Consider the following 21,286-nt stretch of genomic DNA (forward strand, 5'->3'; position numbering starts at 1 on the left):
TTTCACGTTAATGCATTGTGAATAGACTAATGAAGTGAACGAAGTATACGATGTTTCAATAAGTAAGAAATAGCATTTGATGATCCTAATTGAGATTTCAAAGACATTCGAGGTAAGAGAAGAAAGTTTGCCAAGAAAGGTAAGGTATACGTATCGGAAAGGATTTACGAGTAGCAAATTAATGATGACTTAATGATGTCTAGGGGAAGAGTTATAACATTCCTTATATTGTTAATTAGGTGTTAAACAAGTGTTAAGAAGGTTCCATAAGGATTGGAGAGTGAACGAGTCGACAAGAACGAGTTTCGGAAAAACTAGTCATTATACGGTCCAACATATTGGCCGTATAACATATAATGGCCGTATGTTAGGCCGTATATTCTGCCTAGAATGGAAGCCTTCACTGGACCAAATGTACGGCCATATAAATTATACGGACGGTATGTTGGTCCGTGAAACCAAAGCAGGACAGATTGTGAGTTGTTAAAAAGGGGACCCAAGTTCATTTCGTTTCATTTCATTTCATTTTGACTCCTCCTTCTCTCAAAAACTCTCTAGAATATTTTTCCACACCTCTTTCACAAGAATTCAAAGGAAATTGATGATCAACTTCATCAAACCAAGAGAATCAAATGCAAGAAACACATTAAGGTTCATCCAAGACAAGAAATCCAAGTGGAAGTGGAACTAGGATTTTGCTCAAGTGAAGTGTTTCCACCCAAAGTCCATTCCTACACCATTTAAGGTAAGTTTTATGGTCATTCCATGTTGTTTAAGGTATTGAGAAGTTGAAAGACTTGGATTGTAGAAGGAGATAGAAAATGGGTCATGAATGTGAGAATAGTGGCATTCTTGAGTAGTAGTTTGGAATGAGTCATGATTCTTGATATGTTGTGATTATAATTATGTTATAAATGATATTAAGAACATGGGATAGAAATTGTATATGAGTAAATGTAATAGTGTACTACGACCATGGATATGGATGATTTGAAGTGAATTGGGAAATATGGATAATGTAGGTGAATAAAGGTTATTGCTTATGATGTTGTGAGTGTTATTATAGACGTTTGGGAGTTGATATATGATATGGAGAAAGTTGTATAAACAAAGGATATGCCGCCCAATTTTCTCTAGCTTTAGTCAAGTATGCTAATCTATTGATTATCTAATGTTAGTATAAACTCTATTGAAGGTAGAAACGTGAGCATTGAAGGAGAACGTTCAAGCGATAGAATAGCTAAACGAAAATCTATGTAAGGCTAACCCTTCTTTCAATAAGGCATGGTTCCTTGGATATATATCTATACTTTCATGACCCTATAATGACCTCCAAATGATTCTAACTTTAAAGCTACTAAAGCTCATGATTCTCGTTATGTTTACGATTCTACTAAATTACTTCTATGATGGGTGATCCTCTAAGGCTATATGTAATGAAACGATAATAGTAATGATGCCAAAGATGCTTATGAGCTCTTATGTATATGTGTCTATGTATGACTATTATGTAACACCGAGCTTATATGTCCGGGTATGATATGTATTGCGCGCACACCGCTGTAGCTGGGTACGGTTAACACTGAGCCTTGGTAGGCCCAAGTATGTATTGCACCGAGCACCGTCATGGCTGGGTACGTGAATCACTGAACCTTCATGGTCGGGTATGCTGAGGTCATGAATATAGTTATGAAACATGGTCATGAATATGGATATGAAAATGTATATAAATATGGATACGAATACGTATACGGATATGGATGTATGTATATGTACATGTGTGTGTACACCGACACGCATTAGAAATGGAAGGTTCCTATGAAAGGCAAGTAAGTATTTATGACGATGGTTCTACTACTTCCCATCTTATGCTATTTCTTATGTTGTCTCTTATGCTTCTATAATGATGTTACATACTCAGTACATTATTCGTACTAACGTCTTTTTGTTTGTAGACGCTGCGTCATGCCCACAGGTAGCCAGGGAGACCTCTTGATCCATACCTTTATTACTCAGGGACTACATAGAGGTGCTCCATTTCATCCAGAGCTATAGCTTTTGGTATTATTCTTTTATGCACATACATGGGCACGACGGGGTCCTGTCCCGCCTATATGATGTCACCTACTCTTCTTAGAGGCTCGTAGATAGTTGTGTATGGTTAGATGTCTTTAGCCTTGTCGGCTTATATTTTGTATATCATTTTGATAGCCTCGTTGGCTTATGTACATTGATATGAGCATAGTTGTTGATGGTGATATAAATGTATTGTTGCCCAATGAGATTAGTATGAATGATGGATAGAACGTATGATTAAGCTATGTGGCTCACCTAGATATAAATATGAATGTACGATAAGAGGTGCCCGGGTAGGTTAGCATCGGGTACCCGTCATGGCCCTCCGATTGGGTCGTGAAAAAAATGGTATCAGAGCAGTTCTGTCCTAAGGTATGTCTACGAGCCGTGTCCAGTAGAGTCTTGGTTATGGGTGTGTTGCGCGCCACACTTATAAACAAGATGTTGCGGGCATTTTAGGAATGAATGACCTTCTTTCTTCATAAGATCATGCGATAGAGCCCTGATATAATGATTTCTCTTTTTAACTGTGTATTGTGTATTTCAGAGATGTCTGTACAGAGAAAAGCTATGACAGCCCAAAAGGGCAAGACAGTGGCAGGAAAGCTGCCTGAAAGAGCACCGCCAACGGTTGTAGAGGAAAGTGAGTCCCAGAATGCGGCTCAATCACAGTCCTCCCACTCAGTGCCTATTTCTGAGGAGCATGAGGAAGCCTCAGCCCCAGCTCCAACACCTCCAGCTCCTCCACCGGATGCATCAGGCTAAGGTGTAAAAGAGGCGATTCATTTGCTTACTCAGGTGGTTGTCGCCCAGACTCAGCGGCAAGGTATAGGGTAAGGTGATAGGGCTGTTAGTGCAAAGGCCCGTGATTTTATTAGCTTTAACCCTCCGAAATTCTTCGGGTCAAAGCCGGATGAGGACCCTCAAAATTTTATTGACGCGATGTTGAGGAAACTTCGGTTGATACATGCTTCGGACATCGAATCGGTGGAGTTAGCGTCCTATAGATTGAGAAATAGGTCGATTTTGTTGGAAAATCCAGGTTATAACAATAAATTTAGTTTCTTAATTGTGAAACGTTTAATTACTCGAATGTATCAACAGAATCATTTTCTTATTTCTACTAATGATTCTAACAAAAATCCATTTTTGGAGAATTGGTTCAAGTTCAATTGCATGGTGCCAACAAAATCGAGTGCTAATTCCCATTTTATTGAATTAACCGATCGACGTGCTAGCAGACATTTTTTTTGAATTCCTTAATTTTTGAAAAAACATTTCGACATATTTATTTATTTTATTATTATGAGAATTAATCCTACAACTTCTGGTTTTAGGGTTTCCATGCTTGGAAAAAAGACCTGAGGTGTGTCATCCAAATCATCGGTCCGGTACTAGACCTTTCCTGGGATGTTGCGGTTCATTGGTACACAGTTTGGATGGCTTCACGGGGAGCCAATGCACCTCCCCCGGTATGGCAGGAATTTGTAGATGCCTTCCTCCGACATTACTTGCCTCCAAAAGTTCGGCGGGCTATAGCCGATAAGTTCTTAAACCTCAGACAAGGAAGTATGAGCGCTTTAGATTATATTCTACGCTTTAATTCCTTGGCTAGAGATGCTTCGTCCATGGTAGCGGATATGGGTGACCAAGTGCACCGGTTTGTGAGAGGCCTAGGACCACATTTAATGGATAGGTGCTTGACTGCGTCCCTTCAGGACAACATGGATATTTCACTCATTCATGCCCATGCCCAAAATTTAGAGGAAAGCCAACAACAACAAAGAAGTTAGAGTGAGCATGATAGAGGGTATAACAAGAGGGCTAGATCTTCGGGTCCGACGAGTTAGTTTAGAGGCGGGCACAGACAACAGTTTTCTAGGCATTCAGGCCATTTTTTTACTAATGCGCCTCCACGGTTTACAGGCCAGACATTTGACAGATCTACTCATTTCGGGCCGAGTTAGAGTTTCGGGGATTCAGGTTCTCAGTTTAGGGGTGATTCGGGTCAGGTGAGGCCACCCGTGCCATGATGTTCCCAGTGCGGGAAGTTACATTGGGGCCAGTGCCAATTAGGTTCAGAGATTTTCTATGCATGTGGTCAGCCAGGCCATATTATACGTGATTACCCCTCGGTTGGTGGTAGAGGTAGGACCCAACCTTCAGGGTCGATAGCTGGGTCTTCATCATCTATGCGCCCTACCCGGTTCACATGAGCCAGTCTGATAGCAGCCATGGAAGCTCAACTCCATTGAAGGACAAGGAAATGTTATGTCAAGATCAACGGGCTTCAATTAGCAATTAAAAAAATTGTCTTGTGATGGCAGAAGACCTCCAGCACTATTCAGATTTTTTTCCTCAAGTCTTACACCTATTTGGAGGCCCAAATTAAAGTCCAAAGTGAGATGAAATGAGGCCCAAATCAGCCCCAAAAGAAGAAGTTTCCAGCAGCCCAAATTGGCCCAAATTAGTTTCTAGAATAAATAATTAATTGTTGTTTTAATCTATGTTGACTTGCATTGGTCCAAGTGTGGGTAGTCTTCTAGGTTGTTTTAATCTATGTTGACTACATTGGTCCTAGTGTGGGAAGTCTTCTATGTTTCTAGGGAAGATAATTCCCATTTATTTCTATTTGGACTAGTTCCTTCCTTTACAACTATATATAGGGGTGATTGTCATCTATTGTAAATCAGATTTTGAAGAATATATTATATTGAGAGTTCTTTTGAACCTTTGTGGCATTACTTTAGGATTTATCTTTCAACCTAACTAGTTCCTAGTTCAAGGTAGTAAGATAATTTCTTCCTTGATATCTTTGATTTCTTTTTGGTATTCTTTCGAAGGCGGTTAGTTCTAAATACTAATTGTTGTCTTAAGTTACTCACAAAGCGGTCAGGATCCTAATCTACTGTTTTTGATTTGTTATCTCAAGTAAAGGCGTTAGATTTCTTCCTATAAATCTATACGTTGTTACTTGGATCTTGTCAAGACTTTAGAACTAACATTCTTGGAAATTCGTGGATTGTTCCTTCGAATTTCCCATATCTTTTATTTTCTAGTTTTTAGATTCTTTTCTATATTTGCTTCCGCACTTCTTATATTTTAATTATAAATTTGGGATCTCCCTAACCTCGTTGTTATCAAGTGGTATCAAAGCGGTTCTATCAAGATTCCGTTCTTGATAATCTTGGGGATTTCTTGAAAAAAAAAAGAGCAAAAAATAAAAAATAAAAAAAAGTACTGTAGCAGTGAACAGTGACGAAAAAAAAAAAAGAAAAAAAAAAGTTTAGTGTTTGCTCTTCAAGAAATTTCTTCCATTTATTTGTTTTCTAAAGATTAAGATAGAAAACAAGAAGAGGGGATCCTAGATCTTTAAAGCTAAGAAGCAATCAATTCTTTTCTTGCTCCTTTAAAAAAATGTCCTTTTTGTTCGAGTCTTGTTTCAACTAAATTCTAATTCTTTCTAGGATTGGTTCTTCACTTTTTTTAGTGCCCTAAAATTCTTTATTTTACTACTAAGGGCTTGATTCTAGTGGGGTTTAATTATAAATCCACAAAGTGTTTTCCCAAAGGTTATTTGAGGGGAAAAAGGCAAGAGTGGGTGAGAATAATTTAGGAAAAAAGCCAAAAAAAAAAAAAAAAACTGAGTGATACATTTTCTTTAAAATAACTATGTCTTTCACAATTGCAAGAATCTATGATTATGAAGGATTGGCCAAGTGCGGCAGTAATCATGTGGTACTACCAAGATTGTGCATGTGTGCTAGTAAAGAAACTTACCTACAATGGGAATACTATATGGAGCATATATTTGCTTGTAACAATTTCTGGGAGATGGAAAAATTGGAGTTTGCCACAAGGGCATTGTCCTTGAAATTACGGAAGATAGTCGATGATTATCGTAACCCTCATTGGGTGAAATTTAATCGGCTACTTTTGACGTGGAGTGATTTAAAGGAGGAATTGAAGCGCATTCATTCTATAACACTGTCCCAAGATGAAGCTAACTCCAAAATTCCTATTCGTTCCAATAAGATGGTTAAGTATGTAATCTTCCAAGAGGAGGAGTCAAGTTGTGAACAAAAGAGTGACTCTTCATCATGTGTAACTTCTCTTACACTAACAGAAGTTCTTAAACCTCCAGAAAAAAGAGAAGATGAGAGAATAAAAGAACTGAGTGAAAAAAAAAATTATAAGGAAGAGAGATACAAAATTGGGTGGAGTAAGGGAGTGCAAAATGGTAACTCAAGAGAGGAAAAAGGAAAGTTTCAGTTGAGAAAAGCGAGTGAGTTGTCACAAGAAAAGAATGGAGATAAAAACAAAAGCAAGAGTGAAAAGAATGAGAGTGAAGGCAGAGATGTTAGAACAAAAAGTGTTTTGTTACAAGAATTGAGAGAATCAAAAGAGAGCTTAAGTGAGAATGGTTCTTGTTTATCTTCTAACCTCCTTACTCTTTGTCTTTCTAGTGTTTTTGAATCTACATTGCAGGTTTCGGAACAAGCGCCCATGCGGTCTTTAGAACAGCAAAGAAAAGAGATAAAGACCTTATGTTGCCAAGAAGATTCCGCAAAATTTTCAAGTGCTACATCACATGTAGACCAAGGTAGAGGATCCTTTAAGGAAGCAACTTGTGGTAAAATGGCTAAACCTAATACTTTATGTGCTTTAAAAGCCATTGAATGTGAAGGAATTGTAGGTAAGAGTTGTGATAATTCAATTTTTGAATCTGTTGTTTCATCACCTATGGATGAGAGTTATTCTCCTTATTTAGGTCATACTTTATTTGACTCTAGTGATGCAGTTGTTGATGAGAACTCATTCATGTCTAATGTGCACTATGCTAGTAATCTTTTAGTTGTAGCAATGGAAGGGGATATGACTAATCTCATTAGTCAAGGTTTTAAAGTGTGGGATAACCCATTGTGGGATGATACTAAACATGAGTTTACTGTACATTTTTGTCCACTTTGGGATTCCAATGAAGGAAGCAAAGGTGATGAAGTTTCCAATAAAGACATTGAGACACATGAAGCTTTTGGTGCCGTAGATATTGAGAAAGTTGAGCTAGGTGCAGAATGTAGTAGTTCAAGTGTGGAAAAGGACAAGTGCTCACACATTGCTAATTTAACAATATCTTTATCTTGTTTCGTCGATCCTTTTTTTGCAGGTTTATTCCAAGCCACTTCTTGAGGAAATTACTTTTGGTCCATATCTTGATTATGGTATATCTAATGGTGAGGTTAAATTATTTAGCAAGAGCAAATATGGTATGTTTTCCTTGTATTCATACGCTTTTGGTCTAGCTAATGACCCTCTGCAATTTAAAGATCTTATGAATTGTGTTTTTAGTGCTTGTGTTGGTGATTACATTTTCCTGTTAGCTGATGTTATACTTGGACTTTTAAAAGGAGTGTTTGTGCATAAAAATAATAAGTGGATTAAATGGTTGCATGGTCACTACCTTGTGTTACTCATACCAAGTGGTTGTTGTGTTTTTCTACTTATTGTGATTATCATATTGGTTGCAGGAAAATATCAAGATTCAAGGACAAGAATAATCTTTAAGAGAGGAAGAATGATAGCAACCACGAAGGCTCAAATGCATTAAATAGAAAATAAGGTCACCACCAAGATTCGAGACGAATCTTCTTTAAGAGGGGGAGAATGATAGCAGCCATGGAAGCTCAACTCCATTGAAGGACAAGGAAATGTTATGTCAAGATCAACGGGCTTCAATTAGCAATTAAAAAAATTGTCTTGTGATGGCAGAAGACCTCCAGCACTATTCAGATTTTTTTCCTCAAGTCTTACACCTATTTGGAGGCCCAAATTAAAGTCCAAAGTGAGATGAAATGAGGCCCAAATCAGCCCCAAAAGAAGAAGTTTCCAGCAGCCCAAATTGGCCCAAATTAGTTTCTAGAATAAATAATTAATTGTTGTTTTAATCTATGTTGACTTGCATTGGTCCAAGTGTGGGTAGTCTTCTAGGTTGTTTTAATCTATGTTGACTACATTGGTCCTAGTGTGGGAAGTCTTCTATGTTTCTAGGGAAGATAATTCCCATTTATTTCTATTTGGACTAGTTCCTTCCTTTACAACTATATATAGGGGTGATTGTCATCCATTGTAAATCAGATTTTGAAGAATATATTATATTGAGAGTTCTTTTGAACCTTTGTGGCATTACTTTAGGATTTATCTTTCAACCTAACTAGTTCCTAGTTCAAGGTAGTAAGATAATTTCTTCCTTGATATCTTTGATTTCTTTTTGGTATTCTTTCGAAGGCGGTTAGTTCTAAATACTAATTGTTGTCTTAAGTTACTCACAAAGCGGTCAGGATCCTAATCTACTGTTTTTGATTTGTTATCTCAAGTAAAGGCGTTAGATTTCTTCCTATAAATCTATACGTTGTTACTTGGATCTTGTCAAGACTTTAGAACTAACATTCTTGGAAATTCGTGGATTGTTCCTTCGAATTTCCCATATCTTTTATTTTCTAGTTTTTAGATTCTTTTCTATATTTGCTTCCGCACTTCTTATATTTTAATTATAAATTTGGGATCTCCCTAACCTCGTTGTTATCACAGTCAGCCATGGTAGAGGCAGAGGGAGAGTTCCCAGTTCTAGCGGTCCTCAGTACCGTATTTATGCTTTAGCTGGACGCCAAGATCTTGAGTCTTCTCCGAATACTGACACAGTATGTCATCGGTATTTTCTCATGGTGCATCTTCTTTGATAGATCCGGGCTCCACATTAACGTTACTCCATATATTGCGGGTCAGTTTGGGGTCAAACCGGAGTCGATCACACCTTTTGAGGTGTCTACACCCATTGGTGAATCGATAATAGCTAGCCGAGTATATAGAAATTGTGTAGTTGTGATTTGTAACCATCGTACTATGGTTGACTTACATGAATTAAAAATGGTGGATTTTGATGTTATCATGGGCATGGATTGGCTGGCTTTTTTCTATACATGACTGTAGAATGAAAATGGTTCGCTTCCAGTTTCCGGGAGAACCAGTTTTAGAATGGAAAGGAAATACTGTGTCACCAAAAGGTAGGTTTATTTCCTATCTAAAGGCAAGGAAAATGATCAAAAAGGGTTGTATTTACCATCTAGTTCGGGTTCAAGATGTAGAAGCTGAATCGCCAACTCTTCAGTCTATTCCCATGGTGAATGAATTTCCAGATGTATTTCAAGATGAACTTCCAGGCCTTCCTCCGAAAAGAGAGATTGATTTTGCTATTGATGTGTTGCCAGACACCAAGCCTATATCTATTCCACCTTATAGAATGGCTCCCGCAGAGTTGAAAGAGTTAAAGGAACAATTGAAGGACTTGCTTGAGAAAGGCTTTATTAGGCCTAGTTCTTCCCGGTGAGGAGCACCCGTGTTGTTTGTCCGAAAGAAAAATGGCTCCTTGCGAATGTGCACTGACTATCGACAACTGAATAAGGTGACGATTAAGAACAAATATCCTTTTCCGAGGATTGATGGCTTATTTGACCAATTACAAGGCGCCAAATGATTTTCAAAGATAGATTTGAGATTCGAGTATCATCAAGTGAGAGTTAGGGAGAAAGATATCCCTAAGACAGCCTTCAGAAACAAGATATGGCCATTTTGAGTTCCGGGTAATGTCATTTGGGCTAAATAATGCACCGACAGTATTTATGGATTTGATGAACAATGTATTCAGGCTCTTCCTAGATTTATTTATGATTGTATTCATTGACGATATCTTGGTGTATTCTAGGTCCGAGGCAGAGCATGCGGATCATTTGTACTGTCCTTAGAGTTCTTCAAACTCGAGAGTTATTTGCCAAATTTTCTAAGTGTGAGTTTTTGTTGAACTCAGTGACATTTTTGAGGCACATTGTTTCAGCCGATAGTATTCGGGTAGATAGCCAAAAGATTGAGGTCGTGAAGACTTGGCCAAGGCCCACAACTCCTACGGAGGTTCGTAGTTTTCTGGGCTCAACAGGTTATTACAGGAGATTTGTAGAAGGCTTTTCTTCTATTTCTGCACCACTCAAAAAGTTGACCCAGAAATCAGCTAAGTTTCAATGGACAGATGCTTGTGTACGTAGTTTCCAAGAGCTAAAGTCTAGATTAACTTCTACCCCAGTCTTGACACTTCCAGAGGGATTGGAAGGTTATGTTGTTTATTGTGACACTTCAGGCAATGGGCTAGGCTATGTGTTGATGCAACATGGTAAGGTGAGATTGCATATGCTTCAAGGCAATTACGGAAACATGAGAAAAATTATCCAACCCATGACCTTGAATTGCCTGCAGTGATTCATGCATTCAAGATGTGGAGACATTATTTATATGGTGTCCACGTTGATATTTATACCGATCATAAGAGCTTTTAGTATATCTTCAAGTAGAAAGAGTTGAATTTACGACAACGATGATGGTTGGAATTGCTGAAAGACTATGATGTTGATATCCTGTATCACCCCGGAAAGGCGAATGTTGTGGCTGATGCTCTTAGCCGTAGATCTATTGGAAGTTTGTGTGATGTTCGGCCAGAGAAAAGAGAAATGGCTCCTGCGCTCCAGCAGTTAGCTAGCCTAGGAGTTCGAGTAGTGGACTCAGGTAGTATGGGAGCTACCATTCAGAATTCAGTCTCATCGCTAGTAGTGGAAGTGAAGAAGCGACAATACGAAGATCCCATGCTATTTCATTACAGAGATACACTTCCTCAGAAGGAGAAGTCCTCATTTGAGATCTCAGGAGATGGATTTCTCCAATGCCGAGGTAGATTATGTGTTCCTGATATGGCAGGATTACTGTCACGACCCGGCTAGGGGGCCGCGACGAGCACCCGGTGCTACCCCACCCGAGCACCCCCTTATCGTACATAACATAACATCTAGGTGAACCATAAGTCAATTCGTGCTTTTCTTATCGTTAATCATATTGATCCCATTAGATGATCATCATCATTTAACATATCATAGACACCTATGCCGCATCATAAGTACAAGGCCGACGTGGCTAACAAAAGATATACAAAACATGGGCCGACATGGCCGAACATCTCTACCCACATACACATGACTACGAGCCTCTAAGAGTATGACATATCGTATGAGCGGGACAGGACCCCGCTATGCCCATAATTATATACACAAAAGAATAAGTACCCAAAAGCTACGGCTCCGAAAGAAATGGAGCTCTGCTATGCAATCTCTGAATAAGCAGCTATGGATCAAGTCTGTCTCCCTGTGCACCTGCGGGCATGATGCAGCGTCCACAAACAAAAGGACATCAGTACGAAGAATGTACTGAGTATGTAAAGCATGATCAACATCAACATAGAAGCATAATAGATATCATATGAAAATAGCATAGGAGGGGAGACAGTAATATCATCATCATCATGTCGCTTACTTGCATACATCGTCGTTCGTATCCCATAATAATACTCGCACCATACTTGTGCTCATATTCGTATACATGTCCTTATTCGTATTCTTATACATAGTCTTATCACATTCATATTCATATTATATACATAGTCATTTCATATACATAGCATACCCGACCTCATAGGATCGGTGTCTTATACATGCTTGGCCAACCAAGGCTCAAGGTCATACATACCTGGCCCTACCAAGGCATCAGGGTTATCCGTACCATCTGCAGAGGTGTGCGCGCGTTTCATAATCGTATACATACATTATACATAGTCATATACATATAGTCTTACCCAGCATCATAAGCTCGGGGTCTTATCATAGCCCTTCATAGGCATACATATACATATATCATAGCTCGTAAGCATCTCTAATCTCGTTTTACTCTCATCATCATTACTATTCTCATCATTATCGTTACATCTACATTATGGACTTACTCGTCACACGAGGAACATAGTATAATCATAGTACATATCAAGGGTTGGGAGCTTATGAGCTCGGAATGTCAACCATGTTAAGACAACATACTCATATAGAGGAATTAGGAATTTGGCCAAGAACCATGCCTTATGAAAGAAGGGTTAGCCTTACATACCTTTCCGTCGAACTATTCTACACTTGCACGTTCCCTTCCAATGCTAGCGTTTATACCTTCATTAATATCATAACAATGGCCATTAGTCATTCACATTATCCACATTATCTAGATTCCTCAATTTGCCTCCAATTCACTCACATTCATGGTCATAACACCCATCTTCGTCCATTCGTCTAAAGTGTCTAGTTCATGATCTTAATACCATTTATAACACATTCATATCACAACACAACAACATTCATAACTCAATTCAAACTATTCCTCAAAATGTCACTATTCATCATTCATGACCTAGTTGACCACATTTTCTACAATCCATGTATTTTAATTCTCCAATACCTTAAACATCTTGTAAAAATCATGAATCTTACCTTAGAAGTTGTAGGAACAAGCCTTGGTTGATAATACTCTTCTTTGAGCAAAACCCTAGTTTTTCTCCATTTGGATTTCTTGACTTGGATGATCCTTGATGATTCCCTTATCCTTGATTCACTTGTCTTAATGTTATTGATGGATTATAATCCTTGAAAACTCATATAATAAATGTAGAGAGAAGTTTTAGAGAGAAGTGGTGTAATGTTGTAATGAAATAAGACAAGTCTTGATCCTCATATTTAATGAATTGGAAAATCTTTGTTGGGTGAACAGTGGCCGTCCATGGAGGTTTACGGTCCGTATTTCAGTTTACGGACCGTCCCTCGTGGTCGTCTTTAAGCTTAAGCAGGACCAGAAACTTTGGCCTGCATGCATGGTGATTTACGACCATGGTTTACGGGCCGTAAATCACTTTACGGTCCATCCACCAGGTCGTGTTTAGCCATTTCCTCGGCTGGCAGAAAGTTGAAGTTAGGCATGCCAGTTTACGACTTCAAGTTTACGGACCGTATTGCACTTTACGGTCCGTATTTTGCACTATACGACCGCTGGGCAGTTTTGCCAACTTTCAATTTTTCTCATTTCTCGACTTTCCATTCTAATCATCCACATCGACATACATTTCCCATGAAACATTATACACTCGCACCCCTCGCACACATCATTAGTTCATTTACTTGCGTACCAATGGGAAATTTTCCGAGGTGTAACATTCTGGCCCCCTTAGGAACATTCGTCCTCGAATGTTAAAGGCTTGGGGAATTCTATAAAAATTTCGCCAGAGTTTCCTCTGTAATGTGGCACTACCACCCTGCCACAACAACCCACAATAACAATGCCTCACAGGGCAATAATACAACAGCACTAGAAATTTGGCCACACACGACCTGAATGTATAAAAGGGAAAACATACATACCTTATGATTTTGACGTCTCATCTTGGACTTCTTCCAAGGGCTGAAATAAATGTGGGTATTTGGATCGCATATTCTTTTCCGCTTCCCATGTCATTTCCTCTCGATTGTTATTTCTCCACAGAACTTTAATTGAGGCCACTTCTTTGTTTCTAAGCCTCCGTACTTGCCTATCTAATATGGCAATGGGTATTTCATCATAAGTTAACTTTTCTGTCACTTGAATATCATTCACTGGGACGATCCTCGTAGGATCTCCAACACACTTCCGAAGCATCGAGACATGAAATACTGGATGGACTGACTCCAAATCCTATTTTGCACATAATTTCGTATGGCCCAATATACCTGGGACTGAGCTTCCCCTTTTTGCCAAATCTCATCACGCCCTTCATCGGCGACACTTTCAAGAATACCCAATCTTACACTTCGAACTCTAAGTCTCTTCGACGATTATCCGCATAGGACTTCTGACGACTTTGAGCCGCTAGCAGCCGATCTTGTATGAGCTTAACTTTCTCTATTGCTTGCTGGACCAAGTCTGGCCCTATCAACTTAGCTTCTCCGGTTTCAAACCACCCAATTGGAGATCTACACTTTCGCCCATATAGAGCTTCATACGGTGCCATTTGAATGCTAGAATGATAACTGTTATTGTAAGCAAACTCAATGAGTGGCAAATTGTCACGACCCGGCTAGGGGCCGCGACGGGTACCCGGGACTAACCACCGAGCACCACTCGTACTATCATTTACCTAACCCATTTAACAATCATTCATCTATTACCGGTTAACCTTAAAAGGAGTATTTGTTTTTCATTACAAAAATATAACGCGTTGATACAAAAACATATTTCAATATACTTATACACATGCGTACTACCCATGTTGTGGAACCACACAACCCACATCGAGCATCTATGAGCCTCTATTGAGTGACATACAAATGTATACACAAAAGGAACAAACAACTAGCACCTCCGGAAGATGGAGTGCTCTTCAGATCGGCTAGTGACTCCTATCAGTCTGGACCGCTTTCCCGTCTACCTGTGGGCATGAACACATCATCCAAAGAAAAGGATGTCAGTAGGAACATTGTACTGAGTATGTAAGGCATACATCAAGAAATAAAGTAAGAATAAGAAAATAAAGTAAGTACAAGGAGATAATCGATAACTGCTTGCCTCTTAAGGCAGATCCATGCATGCATACTCATAAAGCATCATATAGTAAATTGCTGCGGAACGCGCAGCCCGATCCATATGTCATCATATGTTAGTGTCGAGGAACGTACGGCCCGATCCATAAATATAATAAGTTAGTGCCGAGGAACGTACGGCCCGATCCATAACCCATATATCCCGCGTCCGGGATGGAATCATGATATGCCAGCTGTACAGGTAGCTATGCGTCTATAGCGCCTCACCTTTCCCCCTTTCCCCTGAAAACATTTTCATATCATATATATACACATACTTATACATGGCATGCTGGAGAGCCCAAGGAAAAGCTGTAAGTACGTTGGAGTGACGTAAGGTCGAAAGCCTCCGATTGTGTTATGGAGTAATCATCGTCGCTTTGTCTCGCCTTGAAGGAGCAATTATTATAAGGCGAGACCATCAATGAAGAATAGAATTAAAAGAAAGCATAGAATAAAATCATGAACTTCATAAGGCATCCATTCATATACTTTGGAAGATTTAGAAATAAAGTCACCATCCATGAATAAATTGAGAAATCAGTAAATAGCTCAACGTTCTCATATAGTCCTTGAAATCGTAAACTTGAAACTTTTAAACATAAGATTTGCTCTCATCATGGTCAGCATAATGATACTTTCACTTTTGACATCATTATTGTTATTGAAAACAATATCCACGGTCGTTATCATAACGCTCACATAATCGCAACCTTTGGTTTGGAAAATAGGAGTACTTTGGAAAACATTTATGAAATATCAAGAAGGAAATCGTGCTTCGGAATCTTAGATTATTTAACCTTTGATAGCAAGGAAAAGATGGGAGCATTTATGAAATCGTAAGCTAGGGATCATGCCTTTGAAAGAAAGGGAATAGCCTCACATACCTTCGACGCTTACAATTCTTATTGCTTGCTCGTTCTCCCTTAATGCACTCGTATACCTTCAAGAGAATTCATGTCGTCGTTAGCTAAGTAATTACAAGAACGGACTACCATTTCTAAGGAAAATTGGGTAGTGCCCTTCATTTCTAATACTTTCCCCATGTTTCATTTCCACTCTCATACATTCGTAACGACACTCACAATATTACTTTCAACAATCATCTAGTATACACTTTAAGAAAAATCTACCATTTTCCTCCAATTTCTCCACATCCATGGTTATAGCTCGTTATCACGTTTTCTCGTATATAATACTTATTTCATGGTCTAGACGTTATTTATAACATATTCACAACCGTAGCTTATCAACATTCATGACTCCATTCAACTACTATTCAATTGTGCCACTATTTACCCATACAAGGCCCATTTTCTATGTTCTTATACATTTCAAGTATCTAAGCCTTCCAATACCTTGAACCATATGGTATAGTCATGAAACATACCTTGGATGATGGTGGAACAAGCCTTGAGCAACAATACTCTTTTTATACCAAAACCCTATTTCAACCCTTTTGAGATTTCTTGAAGAAGATGACTTCCAATAGAGTCTCATGCACTTGCTTTCATGAATTAGATGTTGATGATCTTAGTTCCCCTTTGATCTCTTGAATTTTGTGGATGAATATTTGGAGAGCTTCTAGAGTGTTCTTGAATGGTGTAGATGCATAATGAAATAAAATGAAGCCTTGGTCCCCTTTATTAATTCAAAATCTTGGTCTTTAATGAATTCCAGTCGGGTGAACAGTGGTTGTAAACCACAGTTTACGAGCCGTAAACTGGTTTACGAGCCGTCCTCCCTGGTCGTATTTAAGCATGTCCAAAACAGAGAAGTTGGCTGAAGAATATTGCAGTTTACGATCGAGGTTTACGGTCCGTAAACCAGTTTACGGGCCGTATTCCAAGTCGTATTTAAGCATTTCACCACTTAACAGAAAGTTGAAACTTGAAAGGCTGGAGGACGATGGTGGTTTACGGTCCGTAAATCACTTTACGGGCCGTATACCACTTCACGACCACTGTGTTGAATAAAATTCCATAACCTTTTCATTTCCAAAAATTTCACGAATCATCACCCCTTGCTTAGTAAAACACCCCACACTAATACCCTTGTCGTTCTATTCCTTGTACATGTACGGGGACTTTTTCCGAGGTGTAACATTCTTCCCCCCTTTTGGAACATTCGTCCTCGAATGTTAACTCAGCGGGGATTCTAAGAAAATTGGTCAGAGTTTCCTTTGTAATTTGGACACTACCTTTCCATTACAACAACCCACAATATCTTTGCCTCACAGGGCCATATTACAATATTAACACATTGATGGCCACACACGACCAAAAACATAAAATTAAAACATACATACCATCATGAACTCTTCCTGGAAATTCGACTAGGTGCTGATACTTGGCTTCCGCATTCACTCTGGCTTCCCTAGTATTTCTCCCCGAGTATTGCTTTTGCCACCAAACTCTGATTTAAGCCACCTCCTTTTTCGAAGTCTTCGCACTTACCTATCTAATGTGGCAAGGGGTACTTTCTCATACATCAACTTTCTTGTCATTTGGGCATCATTTTATTGACATGCTCCTAGTGGGAGTTCTAACATATTTATAAGCTACCTTGATTGTTGCATACGATCTTATAGGATCTAATGCATCGGAACCTAACTCCCTCTTTATTCCGTGATTCTATCGCTCTCGTAGGTTGTCATATCCTCGGGCTTCTATAGTGAGTAGGTAACCTGTACTTATACTATGCCCCAAGCAATTATTCCCTTTGTCTCTCACAGCAATTCCAACTCGACATTTCAGTTCCGTTTACCACATACCCTCCTTTAACTTACCCCGGGCATCATGACTCTCTCACCCTTACTTTACCTCTTACTCTTCTCCTAAGTGTTCACTTGGTCACATACTCCTTTTTGCGCGTTTCTCATTCGTACCCATCCATCCGTATACCTGCATCCATGTCTATCTTCAAATTCATAGTCGTATTCATCTGTATGCCGTATCCACGGTCATATTCATCTAAGTGTCAATATCCTTCTCAATGCCCTTTTTGCTAACGCCCTTACCTCGGGAACGGGGTAACTTTACAATAAGACCCATGTTAATATCATGAATTATTCTGTGTCTCAGGCCTGCATGCCTTCTTCTTGGGGCTACCGTCACCCACTATATTCACAACATTCTCCGGGGTTATATTTTTATTTAGGCTAAAAGAGTATTCAATCCCGGAAGTCATTAAATCAATATAAGGACAGAGAAACGAAAGTTTCCATTCTGCTGGAAGAGTAATAGTAACAAATCAGTACTCCCTAAACTGATTCCAACTCTCCTCCAACCATGTCGTGCAATCAGAGTTTCGCAATTTTGTTCCTCGTTTTGCGCCACTTGGGACCTTATGGGACACAACGTCTCACAGATTGGCCTTATACTTCGCTACAAATTCAGCTGAGATTTATAATTTAGAGGGACGATGAGGTGGTATAATCTTAGAGAATTGTGAGTCCACCTCTGCCCGTCACCAGTGTTTTTCCATCTTTGCCGACCCACAACTCTTCTTCTTCCCCCTTCTTCTTGCTTTTGCGTGTCCTTATTCTACCGCTTTTAGTCAATACACTCCCGTAGGGTTCGTCACTTCAACCTTCACTCTGGTATCTTCTCTCTTCGCTGGCACTCAAAATTTGTTCGTAACGCCACCTTCGTTTCTCTAGGACCTAGGTCTCTTACCCCGCTAATACGCCCCATGCCTCCTTATTCTCTTACTCTTGTTTGCGCTTGGAACCGATTTCATCTCCGCATTGTACCACTATCATTATTAGTTATCACTCTACTTCATCGCTTCATCGTCGTACAGTAGACCCACAACTCATGATCATCCTTTCCTCTTCAACTCTTTACCTCATTCACTTCACTCGTTCTAACTTGGTATGGGATATTTGTAGGAGATATGTTCTCCTTTAACTACCACGCCACTATTCTTTAGGCACTCGTACTTTGTACATTTCCTCTTTGCTATCTTATCTCCTCCCACTTAATAATCGATCCTTGACTCTTCGCATGAGGGACCATATTCTTAACTGAGTACCGCTTTGTTCTTTAGGATACACCACCTATGTCAATCCGTCCCTTGCTGCCTGAACTAATTCTATCCGTCCTGATCCTCCCCCATCTCGCTCCTATCGCGTCGACCTTTCTCCTACTAATTATCCTACTTTCATTATTTATACTTACCGCAGTCTTAATCTTTTACACCCACTAGAGATATCATCCATACCCTTAATTATGCCAAGCACGACTTCTGCTACTCTGCTATGTCCCTTCACTTTGATTCCCTTTGACTTCCCCCTTTTTCTGTCGATAGTCTCGATCGTTGAAGAATTCCTGCGCCGAGTTTTCCCTATCAAGGTCCTTCAAGCTTTCTCATTTACTGTTCCCTGGTTCGCTTGCCAGTTTCACGCTTGCATTCATATAAAGCTTAACATGCCCTTAGGCGTTTCCTCGTTATACTTTACATTACAGTCCCCGTTACGTGCTCATAACATAGGATAGCCTCACGAAGTAGGCATACTTAACCTATTATCCTTTTTAGTCAGTCATATAGCATTTACCATATGGATTACCTGCACATGTGTTCGCATTAATCATAAAAGGGTGCTAACAATATACCTGGAATAATATTAGGGGAAGACTCAGGATCCCGTCGTTCAGCTAACGCCTAGGTATGATGCTGGGATCCGCTTGGACTAGGTGTTCTTCGGTCTCTACCACTGCTTACTAGCCCCTGTGGCCCTGACCTTGGAGGGTGTGTCGATGATGAAGAGCCCGTTACCATTCCCGTAGTCCGAACCTCACTTTTACCACGTAGCGATGGACAATTTTGCTTTAAATGGCCTGGCCTAGCACAGGCATAACAAACATCCGAGCCCCGGTGACACGGTCCCCAATGTAACCTGCGACACTGAATACATTGTGGTACTGGTGACCTCTTCTGACCGGAATCACCCTGAACCCGAGAACGAGAAACTCTGAGACTCTGGGATGACCTTGAATAAGCAGGTCCATCAAATCTGGGTCTGGGAAACTGTGGAGGTGTATCTCTAATCTCACGGTCAGACCCAAAGGAATTAGCTCCCTTTCTCCAACCCCTATCATCGTGACTCGCATTCTGCTGCTGAGTCTGAGCGGCTACCAATTGAGTCAGTATCCGTAGACGGCTCTCGATCAAGCCCTTCTTCAACCACCATCTTGCCCTTCTGGGCCGTCGTAGCTTTTCCCTTCATCGGTTCTGCTGAAATGACAACGCACCATTAGGGGAGAGATAGTCTTATAACACAGCTCTATCGCACGATCTATCAAGAAGAAAGATGGTCATGTTTCCTAAATGCCCGGTAGCCTCCTGTTTATAGATGTGGTGCACAACACACCGATAAACAAGACTCTACTAGACACGGCTCGTAGACACTTCCTAGGACGAACTGCTTTGATACCACTTCTGTCACGACCCGGCTAGGGGACGCGACGGGTACCCGGGACTAACCACCGAGCACCGCTCGTACTATCATTTACCTAACCCATTTAACAATCATTCATCTATTACCAGTTAACTTTAAAAGGAGGATTTGTTTTTCATTACAAAAATATAACGCGTTGATACAAAAACATATTTCAATATACTTATACACATGCGTACTACCCATGTTGTGGAACCACACAACCCACATCGAGCATCTATGAGCCTCTATTGAGTGACATACAAATGTATACACAAAAGGAACAAACAACTAGCACCTCCGGAAGATGCAGTGCTCTTCAGATCGGCTAGTGACTCCTATCAGTGTGGACCGCTTTGCCGTCTACCTGTGGGCATGAACACATCATCCAAAGAAAAGGATGTCAGTACGAACATTGTACTGAGTATGTAAGTCATACATCAAGAAATAAAGTAAGAATAAGAAAATAAAGTAAGTACAAGGAGATAATCGATAACTGCTTGCCTCTTAAGGCGGATCCATGCATGCATACTCATAAAGCATCATATAGTAAATTGCTGCGGAACGCACAGCCCGATCCATATGTCATCATATGTTAGTGCCGAGGAACGTACGACCCGATCCATAAATATAATAAGTTAGTGCCGAGGAACGTACGGCCCGATCCATAACCCATATATCCCGCGTCCGGGATGGAATCATGATATGCCAGCTGTACAGGTAGCTATGCGTCTATAGAGCCTCACCTTTCCCCCTGAAAACATTTTCATATCATATATATATACATACTTATACATGGCATGCTGGAGAGCCCAAGGAAAAGCTGTAAGTACGTTGGAGTGACGTAAGGTCGAAAGCCTCCGATTGTGTTATGGAGTAATCATCGTCGCTTTGTCTCGCCTTGAAGGAGCAATTATTATAAGGCGAGACCATCAATGAAGAATAGAATTAAAAGAAAGCATAGAATAAAATCATGAACTTCATAAGGCATCCATTCATATACTTTGGAAGATTTAGAAATAAAGTCACCATCCATGAATAAATTGAGAAATCAGTAAATAGCTCAACGTTCTCATATAGTCCTTGAAATCGTAAACTTGAAACTTTTAAACATAAGATTTGCTCTCATCATGGTCAGCATAATGATACTTTCACTTTTGACATCATCATTGTTATTGAAAACAATATCCACGGTCGTTATCATAACGCTCACATAATCGCAACCTTTGGTTTGGAAAATAGGAGTACTTTG

The sequence above is a fragment of the Lycium barbarum genome, chromosome 1 (genome assembly GCF_019175385.1).
Source record: "Lycium barbarum isolate Lr01 chromosome 1, ASM1917538v2, whole genome shotgun sequence".
Classification (NCBI taxonomy): Eukaryota; Viridiplantae; Streptophyta; class Magnoliopsida; order Solanales; family Solanaceae; genus Lycium; species Lycium barbarum.